The sequence below is a fragment of the Pleurodeles waltl genome, chromosome 4_2 (assembly GCF_031143425.1).
Source record: "Pleurodeles waltl isolate 20211129_DDA chromosome 4_2, aPleWal1.hap1.20221129, whole genome shotgun sequence".
NCBI lineage: Eukaryota > Metazoa > Chordata > Amphibia > Caudata > Salamandridae > Pleurodeles > Pleurodeles waltl.
The window spans coordinates 122,717,504-122,734,219 of record NC_090443.1 but is presented as its reverse complement, the minus strand read 5'-3'; positions in this window follow the sequence as shown (position 1 = coordinate 122,734,219).

Here is a 16,716-nt window from a genome sequence, read left to right as displayed (position 1 = left end):
AATGAAGCTAACCAGCTTGTTACTTTCTAAACTAGTTTCAAACTCCCTCCCCCCCAACCACCCCCCTCCCCATACTCCCACCCCGGAAGCATCTGTCGCCCAAATACCCAACCAAAACCAGACAGCCAGCAGGACTGTCGTTGGGGTGGAGTGGTGGACCCCTCCATTTAGCCGGATCAATTACAATAAGTGGTCACGTGCCAAGTTCCAGGCGCCATGTATTAGGGAGGCGTGACGCCCTCAATAGTGACGCTTATAGGGTCCACATATGCGAGTCGGACATCTCGGGTCCCTCGGGTTCCCATCAGCGGGTGCCAAGTGTACCATATTAATCGAGAGCCGGGGTCTGGCTCAGACGGCTGTCGTCTGTCGTTTGAATTGAGGTCTGAGGCCCAGAGGGGTCCGCAGGTTTTCTCTCTGCTTGTGAGCCAGAGTCTCGGGTTGTCTCATTGTTTGCCAGAGTGTCTGTGTCCTTTGGTCTCCCCCTCCGAGATCTGGTATGCCTCCGGCAACTCCGGGGTTCCACCGGGAGGGGGGGTCCGACACAAGTGGCCCTCCCCGGGTGTCCCAAGGGCCCCCCTCGGGCCCCGATGCCCTCCTCCGTTAGCCAGTCCCATGCCTCTTCGGGTGTTTCAAAAAAATGTGCTCGCCCGGCCATAAGGACTTTGAGCCGTGCGGGGAAGAGGAGCATGTATGAGAGTTGCATTACTCTAAGTTTCTGTTTAACGTGCTCATATGACCGGCGGCGGATCTGGACCTCACGGGTGTAGTCCGGGAAAATTAGGAGTTTATGGTTCTCCCATTGAAGGTCTTCCGATCGTCTAGCCTCCTTAAGGACATTGTATCTATCTTTGAAGTTAAAGAAGCACGCAATTATCGGGCGTTTTGGGCCACCTGGTGGGGGGCGAGGGGCCAATGCCCTATGGGCTCGTTCGATCGCAAACCAGGGCGAAAGGGACTGGTCCGGCATCCAGGTATTGATCCACTTCTCTAGAAACTCAGAGGCCCCGCCATCCTTTATGCCCTCCGGGAATCCGATGAAGCGCATGTTATTGCGTCTTGACCGGTTTTCTGCATCCTCCGCACGACTGTGTAGCTCACCGGTTCGAGTATGCAGCTGGGCCACTTTAATTCTAAGGTCGGCTAGGTCATTTTCAGTCTGGGAGACTCTGGATTCAACCTTAGTGATTCGGTTCACCGCGTTTCTGAGGTCCTGCCTAACAAGGCCCACGTCTTCTCGCACTTCCCCAATTTTAGTCTTTATGGCAGACTGTGACGCTTGAATGGCTTGAAGGATGGCATTCACTCCGTCTGGCGCCGGGCCCCCACTAGCCGCGTCTCCCTCTCCTCGCTGGCCCTTCGGCGTTGTGAACTGGTCAATCTTTTGCTGGGAGGGTGGAGGTTGTTTGTTCGCCTTGTCCCTCCCCATCGCGGTACAGGGGACGGGAGTCAGATAAGTTGCTTCCTGCAGTGCTTCAGATCAAGTCTAGGTCCCCTGCGCGTTTGCTATTACCACGGATGCAAAGAGGGTGGGGGGAGAGGCACTTAGGTCCAGGATCTAGCCTTCTCCACCTCCGCGATCCAGTGATTCTGCGACAGGTCCAGTCTCACCGTGGCTAAGCTGCTAATTGCGCTGCACTATCGTTGTTATGGGGTGGTTCAGGGCAGCTGCCCTCCGTTAGGTCAGATCGTGGCCTGTTCCCCCTGTGGTCGTGGTCCACGACGGGGCCGACCCGGCTAAGGGCTCAGAAAGGGCAGGCCCGAGCCCCTCTTTTCAATAGTTTTTCCCCTCCAAGCTCCCGTCCTCTCCCCCTCTTCATCATCAGGTCGCGTTGGTACCTTTAGTAGGGCCTCGCCCGGCCTTGGGTATCGCCCAGGCACTCCGCGCGTCTTCAGCACGGCTCTCCCGTCAATCGGGGCACCGGGGGGGGGGGGGCACCCGCCGCGGCCGCCCCTTCGCCACTCCGGTCCTGGTCAGCGGGGTCTCGCCCCGACGCAGCAGGGCCTCGCAGCTCTTTTCGGCCGGCACTCTCGAGCCAACGCGCGGATGCAGCTCCGTCCACCCAGCGTTTTTCCCCCGGGTCGGGGCAGCGCCGCCCTCAAAAGCCGCGAGGTCCGCGTATGGAGCGCGGCCTCAATTACTTCTAGGGTCCTCTCCGCACCTCATCACACCTCCGGTCCAGCGCGGCCGCGCCAGGAGGGGCTGCTGATCCGGCATCAGCTCGGTCGCGAGAGCCCAGCCCCGGCCGCCATTTTGTTTTCAGGGGCCGGTCGGGCGGCGGCACGGGAACGGGGCCCGCTTTCCTTAATTGCTCAGCGCCGCAGACTCCCAGGGTCACAAGGACTGCTAGGACGGCGTCTTCTACTCGGCCAGACCATGTTAGCTACGGGCGGATGACGGAGGGGTCCAGAGCAGTCTCAGAGTGCGACCGCCATCTTGACACCCGAAGCCACGCCCGCCATGTTTTAGTGATATAGTTGCTGCAACAGTGTACTCCAAAATGAACTGCTGCCAAAATGTGCCACTGAATACATACCACACCCTCACCACTCTTTTGCTGAATTGGCGTGCCTGATTTGCTACACTTGTTCTTTATGTGAGACTAACACTTTTCACAATCCCTATGGCTTCAGGGATGTAACACTGATTGCAGCACCCACAGTCTGAAAATTGTTTTAGCACCATTGCTGGGTATACCTGCTTCATAAAAGCGTATATTGCTGCATGCCTATAATGCTAAAATGTCTCTATGGTAGATCAATGTACCCCTCTTAACAACTAAATGAAGTATATTGCCAACTATTTGCTTTTCCTTTCAGATATTTTTTGGCTGGTTTTGGAATGGATTATCTGCTCTGAGAAATGTTGTTTTCTGTAAATCCATTGTTTCCACTGCACTGTGTCTTTTCTGTGTGTGAGGGAAGCTTGCACTGCTGCTTGCTCAGTGTGTCTCTTTCAAGAAAGCAGAGTGTTCACCATGACCCTTACTGTTAAACATCTTAAAAAGGTTACTTGAAACGTAAACTCCGACTTTGTTTTTCTTCTAGTTATGCTCAGTTGCACTGTGAAACATTGTTCACATTAAAAGTTTAAGATCCACACTAGTGTGGAATAACTCAGTCTGGAAAAGAGTCGCATCTAAGCAACTGCCATTTCCTCTATTAATAGGTAAAGTGTAGCTTTGCTGTTAGAAGCTGGGCTTTATAGTGTCCATGTAACTTGGTCCATGTCAGCGTCTTAAATATAAGCAGTAAACATGTTAATTCCAGTATTTGTACTTCACTGAGCAGTAACAAATATATAAGGATCATCCAAACCTCAGGAGCCGAAGGCGAATCGCACAACCTAAACTGCAAACAAGGCAAAATAATACAGATGTAAATCGGGTAAGGCCGCCCGGCTGAGATGGTTTGACATATTGCAGTCTTACGCATGGATGATGAGCCCCGGCCCCGAAAAATCTTGAACACACATCAGCAGTTCTTCTGAAAGTCGCAGATGACAGAAAGCATACAACTGTAGTAAAGAAGAACAAAAATACTTGTTGCACTAGCAACTTGATCAAAGCAAGTAGACCTAAGGTTGCAAGTGTCAGCAGCAGCCAGCGCTGGTAAGGATTTTTTTAATTTCCTTTTTCTGCTGAAATAGTTCACCAGGATCTTCGGAATATCTCACTCCTAAATATCGCTTGAGATTTGTTAACCTTATTTCTCCAACATTTGGTATAAATCGTTATAGCTTTTAATGTCAAAGTTAAATTGCCTGATCGGCTCCAAGAAACAAAGCGATGTCCTCGGTACAGTTTCAGAGTTCTACCAAGAGCAGAAAAGACCATTTTTCCAGATTAACCTGGATTTACTGCCCGAGGCTCAATAAAACAAGAAAAAGTAATGGCAACATGCAGCACTTCTGACTTCTGCTGCGTGTGGCACCCACTTGCCCCCCTCAATCAAGTGGCCAACTACTGGTGACAGCGTGCTCGGGAGGTGCAGAGCGCGAAACAGGATGTGCCATGGTACATCACCATATAAAATAACCCCGACTCTTCACTGCTCCCTTGAATAACCTCAACAATTTCATGGACTTTTAAAATAGTCATTATACAAAACACAAAACGTGTGTTTAATGGACAAGTGCAACACAAGGTTGTAATGAAATTCTGACTATACCTCAATGTAACACATCTCTAGGTACCGACGCAATGATGCCGGGCATGTTACTAGTCATTCATGTAAAAAGATCAAAAGTTCTTTGATCTGCGATGGAAAAAAACAGAATCGTCATTTATTCACCACTTTCAGCACTCTCTGTACTTTTTTGTATTTTAATGGAAAAGCTTTTACTAGAACTACAGTCTATTTGTGGGCACTGAAGTCTAAATTATTTCTCATTGATACTGGTAGAGCCAGGGCGTGCTCCCCAAAGACTGCAAGTGGTACTCATGAGCAATCTTCACTACTCCAAGTTCAGCTTTTCATAGTCAGCCTTTTTACTATGTAATGTTATTGTGTCCCGAGGGACAACTTATTGGGTGCACCCTGTCTGGAGAAATTAGACTTAAGGTAATAAGTACACAGTAATTCTGAATGTTGATTCCTGGGCAAAGAAGAGGGACTACGATTTGCAAAAACATATGGATTTTCAAAGGCTGAAAAAGTATTCCATAAAACAGAGGTGAGACATGAATGAACTAAAAAAGAAGATATTATTTATTTTTCATGAAGGTCCATTTAGTTTAACGTGGACGTGCGTTGCACTTCAGCCTCCTCAGAAATATTTTAAGCTAAGGCTACACATTCCATCAACATATGATGCTGTACACCCCTTTCACAGAGCTATTTAGGGTCAACAATGTGTTACAGGGTTTGATACTAAAAAACTCAACTTTCACTCATGTAACACAAACCATAAATAACCAAGCCTTTGACACCAAAACCATGTGTCAGGTTGCACATATCTAAATGAATGTTCGGGCTCCAAAAATATTTGACAGACTTAGATACCAATTTAGCAGAGTGTCCCCACTTTTACCTTTTTATCATTAGGGCCTTTCCTGCTAGGTATAGTGAGATCAGAGCCAATAGGCTTCAACAGATCAGGTAAAACATCTTGCTGTCTTCCAGATGGATATGTGGAAGCAAAGTGCTTGGTTTCTTTTTTCATCATTTTCGGCTTCGGAGCTCATTTTGGCCCTCTTTTTCATGCAGAGACCAGTGTTGTCTTAAGGATATGGGGACCTGGGCAAAGCAGATTTTGGGGGGCCCTGTTTGGAACAACTTAGAATGTTATTACCCATTTTCAGCTAATTCAAGTCTGCGTGATGTCAGACGAACGTTGGTAAATATGGGTAAATCAAAAACAGTTGAACTATGTATTGCAAAGGCCCGAACATACTTTAAATTACATTTGGCCTTAAATGACGAGGCAGAGGTAGGCCATAGGAGAGAGGTTGACATACTGACATAGACAGAGGTGTGAGAGAGAAAGTTCACTTTGAAGGTGGGGCCTCTGGGGGATTGCTGACATTGTCCATGCCTTAAATAGTCTCTGGTATAAACAGAAAGAACACAGCAGATCTTGTAGGTTGCCGTCTTCTAAAAGGTATAGATTTAAACTACTCCTTTTGTGTAGGGAATTAGGTAATAGAATAAAAGACGAGCTGAAACAAACTCAAACATAAGGAGCAAATGTTGATAAATTATGGGGAAGAAAAAAGAGATCTTAAATAAACAATAGTATTTGGTCCCCATATATTAATTGATTGTAGCCATATATTAATTATGAGCTATGTTATTGGCTTCAATTATTCCCTACTGTTAATATATTTTGGCCCTCATTTGGACCTTGGCGGTAAAAACCGCCTACCGCCATAATATGACCACAGCTGGATTTCTGCCAGAAGGATGGCAGAAATCTGTCTGTGGCCATGCCGGTGGAATGCGGTAAGGTTGTGCTGCTGCTGGCAGCAGCGCAACACCAGTAGTCCGCCGCTGGCCGTATTATGAGAATTATTACGGCCTGGCAGTGTTCTGCTGGCAGACAGTGCTGCTGGCAGCAGTGCCCCACCCCGTCTCCTGCCAGAGGACCCCCTGGACACAGGTAAGTGGGTGCTCTGACAGGGGAGGGGGTGGGGGGTGTTGTGTGTGTGGGGGTGTTTGTGTGTATGTGCATGCGTGTATGCGGGTGTGTGTTGTGTGTTGTATGTGTGTGCATGTTTGGGGGGTGAGTGTGTCTATGTTGAGTAGTGTTAATGCGTGTCTGCGTGTATGTATGTAAGTGTTTGCGGATGTGTGTGTGAATCGATGTATGCATGCGTGGATGAATGTGGGAATGGGTGTGTGTGTGCGTGTGCGAAGGGAGGTGGGTGTTTGAAGGGGGAGGTCTGGGTAGGAAAGGGGGGTTGGGGGTAGCACCTGTGGAGGGGGAGGGGGTGGGGAAGACCCCTATCAGTGACAGGGAAGGGATGCCTACCGCCATGGTTTTCGTGACGGTAAGGAAGCCACGGAAACTTTGGTGGTAGTCGGGGTCATAATATCACAGGCGGTACAGTGACGGCCGCTGGGCCGGAGATTGATGTAGCAAGCCCGGCAACCGTTACCACGTTGGCGGTCGGTATGGTATATTGGCGGTTTGGCTTCAGCCAAACCGCCACTGTCATAATATTGAGGAAAGTACCACCAGCCTGTTGACAGTACTTTCCTCTGCATTATGGCTGACAGCCGGGGTCTTAATGACCCCCTTTGATTTATCAAAATTTGCAAGCCACTATCACTCGTTTGATACACAGAGGTGAAGATTTAGTTTAAACACATTTTTCATGTAGTCTCAATAATCGAACTTAGCAACAACTTGTTTAAAAAACTGTTTGTTTTTAGATAATTTTTTATTCAAAAGAGCATTGCTGAATATATTTATTTTATAAAACCCAAAATGTAATGTTCTGGTCTCAGTTGAAACTGCAGAAAGCAAACAGTGCTCCTCAAGACACTGTTTAAATGTTTGCAGTGGCGGCTGGTGATCTTTGAAAGCGGTGGGGTGTAATACTTGCTCCTAATTCGAGTGAGTGAGGAAAGTGAGTGAGCCTGACAAATTCCTAGGAGGGTTTGGGGGTTCTCCCTCATGAACATGATAAAAAAATGGGATCAAGTAGTGCATTCTAAAGCACAATGTCCACATACATTTGCTACAAAGCCATAGTGGCATTCAAAAATCATGGAGGACCCTTTGTCAAAAATCAATTCTACCATGTCAGGGCCATCATTTTATTATGGTTTCCCCCTTCCTTATGTCACAGTTGTCCTCCCTTATGCTAAGAATAACCTCAATTGTGCCAGTGCAAGCATTTTTCCACTTCCACTATACTCCTATGCCAACAATCTCTTCCAGTATGTCAGTGCCAGCATTTTGCCATGAGTGTCCCACATGCCAAGTGTTTCCTCCATTATGCAAGTGCCAGTATTTTGTCATAGTGTCGGAATTGCTAAGAATTGCCTCCAGTATCCTTGGTCGTTTTGTCAAAGTGCCTTCGTATACTAAGAACAGAGTGACACAGTGGACGCAGCTGACGCTTGGGGCGGGGCGAGGCGAACAGGCAGGCAGCGCAAAGCAAGTTGGTGACTCTGAGTACCAAGTGCCAGGAAACGCCTGAAAACGCCGGGGAAAAGCCAGAGAAATGCGTCAGAGCACATTCTGTGATCGCTGACCACTAAAGCCCCACTGTCGGTGAGCCCAGTATTACGCTGGGCTGAGAGGGCAGGAAAGTTCAGAGTGGAGCAGTGCAAGGGTGGCATGGAGGCATGGAGGTCATAACAGTGACACGGATGAGGGCAACAGTGACACCAGAGACACGACCTGACCCGACAAGACATGGTGAGTTCCTGGCTTCTATATCCATCTATACCCATCCATACTCGTCTCTGCTTGTCACAGCATATTCCTTCCTGCTGTCCGTCAGTTTGCTTTGCACTTCCTTGCCTGCCTTTCTGGGAAAAGACCTGGGAAAGACCTCCGGAAAGACTTGGAAAATTGAAAATCGAAAGAGATTGATATATTGACAAGCAGCAGCCTGTCAGCCTATCAGTTCAACCCTATAGAGATGTATTAGCCCAGTGTGACCCATGGACCCACGGACCTGGGGAAGGGTCCCTGCACAATCCCCCAGCCCCTGCCACTCATAACTTCATAACTTGGCACCACAAGGAGTGCAGGCGCAGGCAAGGACAGCAAATATCATTATAACTATCATTAGCGACAGCAGAGAATCTAGTACCTGCAACCAACGTTACTGTCTGCATCAAGTTTGTGGCTGAGACTGCGGCCATAGGCTTGGCATAGGGCAAAGGGCACAAAATTGGGGAAAACAGCAAGCCGCAAGCAGCAACGAGTAGCAGTGGGTAGCGTACTCGTGTCCCCTCCCACCTCCCACAAGGATGGGTGTGGCGGCACTAAACCCACTCCAGCATATGTCCTAGCATACGTCCAGTGCAGTCCACACAGTTCAATCAAGCAGCGTCCCCATCCTGAGTTCTACTAGGCGTACTGCGCACTGCAAGCACTGCAGCACTAATCAGACTGAAGCACCATGAAGGAGAGGACAATAAATCAAGCGCTATGACAGGCCAGCAACTAGCAGATGAGAATAAAGCTCCAATGGACTCCAAGACTGTCCTTAGGCGTAAGGCTTCTAGCTGTAAGAAAATGTACATCCACAACTACTTTACAAGAGCAAGAAGTGGGGCAGGAGAAGGGGACGAAGAGGGAGACCCCATTGTTACCTTGGGTGGGCCCGCTCCACAGGCTCTAGTTACTCTGCTATCTCCAATACTGGAGCATGACCCAGTACCAAGGCCGACACAAACTGAGCACAAACGAGAACACGGACAGGAGCAGGCGCAAGAGCAGGACTCCATTAGCTGTGCAATAAGCTTTCGTACGAGCTCCTCAATAATTGAAGACTTGGTTGTATTGGCAGAGACTGCCTTGGAAGAGTGCTGGAATAGCCCCAATGGTAAAAACAATGATAAAGAAAACGACAAAAACACGCTTTGTGGGGGAGCCAAAAGAAGCAATTTGTACCCAGCAAGTTCCGAGTACTAGCTTGAAGCATCAGGACCAGCATCCACTAGAGGGAGCGTCAATCCGTAACCAGGAAAAATGAAGAGGGAACCTCCAAGTGGGAGTAACCAGGTTATAGTGGTTGAGATTCACCAGCAGTCTCAACCAGGTGGTTCAAGCAAATGAATCCACAGACAATGGACGAGCTTGCTCCACCCCGTTACAAGGCTTATTGAAAGCCTCACAGGAATGGCCAACCACAATAGAGCAGGATCATAGGCCACTGCGAGAAACAACCATGGGAGCACCAAGCACCGGGAAAGGGACCAAGAGTCCACAGGAGGAAAAGCCACCCCAAAATGTCCCCCACAAGGAAAGGGGAGATGTGGTTAGATCAGATTACACAATAGAGACCATCAGTGCCTCCCTTTTAGCCGCAGTAAAAGCCTTGACCTGGCAGTCACACAAAATGGAGATCTATCTAGAATTAACCCACATGCTAGCCCAAAGCGTATTAACCCTAGACAACAAACTGAACTTACTTTGTGGGAAACTAGACAACTGGGACCATAGTGGGAGAGAGGATAAGGTGGCCGTGGGGTCAGGAAATGATGAAATAATAGATAAACTAGCGACCCTCCCAGATTTACTAACTATCATTATTCAGCACTGCAAAACAGCTGCCGGAAACTACAAAAAAACAACTGGTATGGGAGCAGTCGACATCCAGCAAGAGAATGTGCTCTTTGAGTTACCCACCAAAGAGGGCCTAACAGCGCTTACAGAAGGGGAAGAGGGAAGTAGAGAGTCGGAACCTAAACAATATGCAACAAAAAGCGAAACCCCTAGAATTGCAGCCTTCTGTAGCAACTAATGCGCCAGTAAACAGTATAGAAGAGCAAGCTTCTGACGTAAACCACAAGTCACCGTGTGAGCACGATCTTAGGACCAAGCAACAACCACAAATAACAAGAGGACAGAAAAAGAAGTTGAAAAAAACCACTTAGTCGCAAATAAAAAAACAACATAGACACAGCGGCTTTGGGGATCCCCAGCAGTTATCTGGGCAGATTGAGTCTTATCTAATTTTTCCGCAGAGGCCACAATCAAATGTGATACATGAAACCTGTGCCCAGGAACACACTTGTACAGTAATTGATCAGGCTGGAACAGGGAAGGTAAAGTCTTTAAAGGACATACAAATGGAAGACTGCTCTAATGCAGGGCCAAATGAAATCAATGTGGCAAACGATCAAACACTGTTTAATGGCAATGTTCATGAAACAGCAAAGGATTACTCAATTCCAATAGGAGAACAAGCAGCCCCATTGACTGGTGAGATAGAAGCTGCGATGGGCCTAGAACAACTGGCCACGGTGGAGGGAGGCAAGGCTGTCATATAAGGGGCTAACAAGAAGTAGCCCCCCTCGACCGATCAGCCGGTCCCAGACGATAAAAGGAGCATTGCATGGGATAAGGAAGCAGAGACTGCCTCATATATTAACAATGATGCTCCCAAACGGTATGAAACATACAATAGAAAGGTCACGACGAGTCCTGCAACTCGACATCAATACCAGGATTCATCTATACAAGGTTGCGGTAATCAACCAAATAGAATGGAACAGGAAGGGAGACAGGAGGATTACCTCCAGGAATCTAGCCTAAGTGAAGAAAAGTCAACTGGAAGTCCAATGAAGAATTTTCTGCATGCACAGATGCGATGGAGTTTGCTCAGGGGGACGCCTGGAGCAGAGAGCATAGACAGCAAATATTCGTACACACTCCCCAATCAGAACACCCCATCACAAATAAGCTAGAGGAAGAGTGGGGAACTTCAAATACAAATAGTACAAATTGGAAGGAAACTGGTGGACAGCCAACAATAATATTCTCCCCCCTATATGCATCACAGGGTTCCTGAGATATACTAAACAGGTCAGACGTCTTGAGATTATTGCATCACATACCATCACTACTTACCCTCACATCAGGGGACCTCCTAACAGTAAATTTCAACAAATATCCATGGATTTGCCCAGGAGAATCTACACTAACATCTTGGATTAACCAGGCCTTGGTTGATAAATTATTTGTATATGAGGGACTGCTGGAAGACTGGGGCATAAAAATTAGCAAACCAAGAAAAGAGCGCAACCCGCAAGTGCTGACAAGGGAAACACAAGCCACACGCCTGTCCAAAAAACCCTTCAGCGCTTTGAGGGCCACTCCGGCGGTCAAACCCTTGATAATAGATAAGAAGATCTCTGTACAGTTAATAAATCATGCTGGAAAGCCCCAACTGGAGAGTGCAAGAATGGACTATAGTACCTTGGGAAGGCCGATCTGGGATTGGCTCCCCACAGCTTTGAACATCAAAGAGAAAATGTATCTTTAACTACCTTGATACCCTACAAACTAACATAGATAATGTGATTTAAGGTCATCAGTTGGAATGTGGCAGGGCTAGCCTCTCTCATTGCCAGCCCTAACATTGAGGATTTCCTAAAAAAACGCAGATATCCTGTGCTTCCAGGAAACCTGGACGAAGGAATCACAAACCATAGCTGGTTTTGCAACCACTTACACCCCCACAAAAAAGAAAAACTTTTTTGGAAGACACATGGGTGGTCTCACAACATACGTCAAATTAGAACGAACAGTGAAATTAGTCCCTTGGTAGAAATCAACCTGTGAGGTTCACGTAATAACCACATATGGGGGGTCATTTTGACCTCGGCGGTTGTGCTGCTTTACTCTTCAGAATATCAAAACTAGGCACTTCAGGATATTTTAAGGCACAATGTAAAGCAATCACTCTCAAACACCTTCGTAAGTAGAATAATCAAGTTTATTTAAGGGGCAAGTTCTCAGCTAGCAAAACTAAACCACACTAATATATATATATATACATCAGGAGAATAACATGAGAATAATGATAAAGATATAAGCACTCTGTGAATAATTGCAAGAGTAAGTGCATATAATACGAGCACACACAATATACCTCAATGCTCAATAGCATGAAAATGACTGTAAGAGTAAGTGCATATTACGCGCGCACACACAATATACTTCAATGCTCAATAGCATGAAAATGACTGCAAGAATAAGTACACATTACGCGCGCACACACAATACACTTAATAAATTGAAAAGCTTCACCGAAAAGAGCGTCTGCATCCCTCCGCCGTACACAAAGCTGGGGAACCCAAATCAGCTGACACAGGGAGCCTCTGTTCGGGACAATCAGTCCTCCTGGCGTTGCGTCCAACCCAGGAGAGAGTTCCTAAACCAGCCCATCCAGGCCCCCAACTTTTATAGTATTTACTAACGCCCAGGAGTCTTTTCTAGAAAAAGACCCCCTCCTTTACAAATTGTGCAATCGGCGGTACCTTGTTCACCCTTCGAGACGTCTCCTCAGAACGGGCCAAGTTCCCAGGAGAGGACTCCAAGGTGAAGCTTGCATTCCTCCTTGTGTACAGGCGCATCCCCCTGTTGTTCTAACTGATAGCTCGTGGAATGTAAATAGCGCCCTTCGTACCAGGCAGATGGAGCGAAGTTGAGCAGAAAAACACCCCACCCTTCAGCTTGCCGAAGCTTGTGGAAAAACACAGAACAGTGCCTTACGCACCGGACCAGACTCGACAAAATGGAGTCGTGAACCAAAATGGAAGCGAAGGCCCATGAAAGCAGAGGCCAATGGTCCACACTCTGCACCACTGTTTACCTTGCACGTGGTGCTGCCGCATGCACGTAGTGCATGTAGCAATACAGCGGTAAAAGGCGCTTACCGCCGGTCAGAAGACCGCCATAACACCGCCGCGGTAAACCGCCACGGTCATTCTGACCCGCAACTTGCAAACCGCCAAAAACCCGACATCCATAAAAGTCCGCCACACCAAAGGTCAGCGAAAAAATGGCGATGACCAAACCTCCACCGTCACACCAACAGAAATACGCCCACACTATCACGACACACGAATCCACGCGGCGGTCTTTCAAACGCGGTATTCCATTGGCGGTACACACCGCCGCGGTCAAAATACACACACACATAGAAAACTCAGCCGCATTGGTCATTTTGAAACACACACACCTGATACACATACTAACACCACTCCCACACACCCACCACAATATAAAACACACACCCACAAACCCCTACGACCCGAAATTATTGACGAAGGCTAGAGAGAGAGCACAGAATAGACAATCCCACAACACAGAGGCACACAACACCATCACCCACACAGAATCCACGCACCAAACACCACACACCACCACACGCACCACACTCATCACCACAAACGCCACCCCACACCTCATCCACACCACCCCATGGCACCCCAAAGACACCCCAGGTTCACTGACGCAGAACTCAGGGTCATGGTGGAGGAAATAGTCTGTGTAGAGCCCCAGCTCTTCGGGGCACAGGTGCAGCACACCACAATTGCCAGGAAGATGGAGCTATGGCAAAGGATAGTGGACAGGGTCAATGCGGTGGGACAGCATCCACGCAATCGGGATGACATAAGGAAGCGCTGGAACGACCTACGGGGGAAGGTGCGTTCCATGGTATCAAGGCACAACATTGCGGTGCAGAAGACTGGCGGCGGACCCCCACCTACTCCCCCAGAATTTACAGCATGGGAGGAGGAAGTCTTGCACATCCTGCATCCTGAGGGCCTCGCAGGACTAGGCGGAGGAATGGACTCTGGTAAGTCAAATCTTCACTACTGCTTCCCACCCCACCTGCATGCCAGCACATACCCCCACCCTCACCCCCACCCCCATCACACCAACTCCTTGCAAATGGCTCACCATCACAACCCACCCATCCCAACACCAAGCCCTGCATGCGATCACAAAGCATGGACACCCATCACCAAAGCATGCCCACTGCACACACACATCACCCCCACAAGCCACCCTCACAAAAGCCCCCACAAGGGAATGCCTGCACTTGGGTACACGGACACCCACCCATCACACGAAATGCCACACACAGAAGCAATAACCATACCTTTATACCCCTGCAGGACCCAAACACCACCACACCGCCACAGAGGGTACAGAGATGTCCATCCCACCCCCAGAAGAGGCCCCCAGCGATGACAGCAGCTCTGTCTCCCTGGACCCAGATGACCAGCCCGGCCCATCGGGGACCTCTGGACAGTCGGTTCCCCACAGACAGCCACAGGCTACACCAGACCCAACCCCCTCTGGGAACACCAGCACAGCTCCCACCCAGCGGGCCCATGCCTCGGTCTCCAGGACACGTCAATCAGCGGTGTGTCCACCACTACAGGGCACCCAGGTTGACCCACCACCCCAACAACAACAGGGACTTGGGGGCAGTGGTAGTGGGCACACCGTCCAGGGGACAGAGGCCCAGGAACACAGGGGAACTGGGAGGGCTGCTGTGCGACAGGGGGGGGACAGGCCCAGGGAACCGACTCTCCAAGAGGCCCTCTCCTCCATCATGGGAGCTTACCACCACTCCCAGGAGACGATGGCGACGGTACTGGCCAGGTTCCAGGAGATCCAGGCACTGCAGGAGGAACGGTACATGGGGTTCAGAGAGGAACTGAGGAACATCGGTTCCGCAATGGGGACCATCGTCGTGGCCCTTAACCAGATAGTCACCACATTGCGGGACCATGTGGCACCCCAAAGGGCCCCTGTCACTAGCCCAGGCCAGGAACAGCCTACCACCTCCGCCGGCGCTAGTGGACAGGAGGCCCCCACACAACAACAGGCCACCAGAACCCCACCTCCTTCAGAAGAAGAACCACCCCGCAAGCGGAACCTGAGATCTCACAAGAAGACAGAGTAGGATTGCAAGACCCCGCAGGAATAAGATACCCCCTGATGTCATCCCACTGTCCCACATTGTCACTCTGTCCAACCTTTAACTGCCCCTGCTCCATCCTTCCACACGCATATGGACAATGCACCTGTGAGACTGAGAACTGGACTCTGCATGGACATTACTCCACCCCCACCCATCACCGTTTTACAATCATGTACCTATATGTAGCACTTAAAATAAATCACTTATTGCACTTAAAATAACAGGAGTCTGCTTGTATTCTTAACAAATGTATTACACATAACGGTGCAATAATGTCCAGTTACTTTGTGATGACAACATACCAATTTCAATAAGCTTTAGTCCATGGGCAAACAAAGCAGAAGTCACGCAGTGGGTCATACAGCTCTGAAAAGGGAAGGGAAAGTCACAAATCAGTTAACCGGAACTGGGGGGAAACACAGACAGTAGAGATGCATGAGGCCTTAAGTAAATGTAAAATGGCGTGGGTGATTCTTACCTGTGTGCTACTGAAAATATTGTTGTATGACTGTATCCCTGTTGTCCGTGTCGTCCCCGTCGTCTTCCTCCTCTTCACTCTCCACAGGCTCCACAGCTGCTACAACACCACCATCTGGACCATCCTCCTGCAGAAAAGGCACCTGGCGTCGCAAAGCAAAATTGTGAAGCATACAGCAGGCCACGATGATATGGCACACCTTCTTTGGTGAGTACATTAGGGATCCCCCTGTCATATGCAGGCACCTAAACCTGGCCTTCAGGACCCCGAAGGTCCTTTCTATGATCCTCCTAGTTCGCCCATGGGCCTCATTGTACCGTTCCTCTGCCCTGGTCCGGGGATTCCTCACTGGGGTCAGTAGCCACAACAGGTTGGGGTAACCAGAGTCACCAATTAGCCACACACGGTGTCTCTGTAGCTGTTCCATCACAAAAGGGATGCTGCTATTTCGCATGACATATGCGTCATGCACTGACCCAGGGAACTTGGCATTTACATGGGAGATGTACTGGTCAGCCAAACAGACCACCTGGACATTCATCGAATGATAACTTTTTCTGTTTCTGTACACCTGCTCACTTTCTTTGGGGGGAACCAAAGCCACATGGGTCCCATCAATGGCACCAATGATGTTGGGGATATGTCCAAGGGCATAGAAATCACCCTTCACTGTAGCCAAATCGCCCACCTCAGGGAAAATAATGTAGCTCCGCATGTATTTCATCAGGGCAGACAACACTCTGGACAAAACCTTAGAAAACATAGGCTGAGACATCCCAGATGATATGGCCACTGTTGTCTGAAAAGACCCACTTGCCAAAAAATGGAGTACTGACAGAACCTGCACCAGAGGGGGAATCCCTGTGGGTTGGCGGATGGGGGACATCAGGTCTGGCTCCAGCTGGGCACATAGTTCATGTATAGTTGCTCTGTCAAGCCTGTATGTAAGTATGATATGTCGTTCTTCCATTGTCGACAGGTCCACCAGCGGTCGGTACAAGGGAGGATTCATCCTTCTCCTCGCAAGTCCCAGCGGACGGTGCCTAGGAAGGACAACATGGAGCACAAAGTCAAGCAACCCACAGGTTCGTTCACACAGCTTGCACAGTACACGAATCGCTATGCATTGAAAGGCTTGTATGAGTGGCAATGCAAGGCCGAGGCCTGTGTGACGCAGTAGAAATTATGCCATGTGGGCCCTTGAAATGGCGGCTGCCTGACCTGTGAAGTGTGACAGTGGGATGTGAGGTCAATGCGCTGGCGTGGCACACCATGGCGGTAGGCGGTCGAAGACCGCAGTGCTAAGCCGCATTGGTTAACATTGCA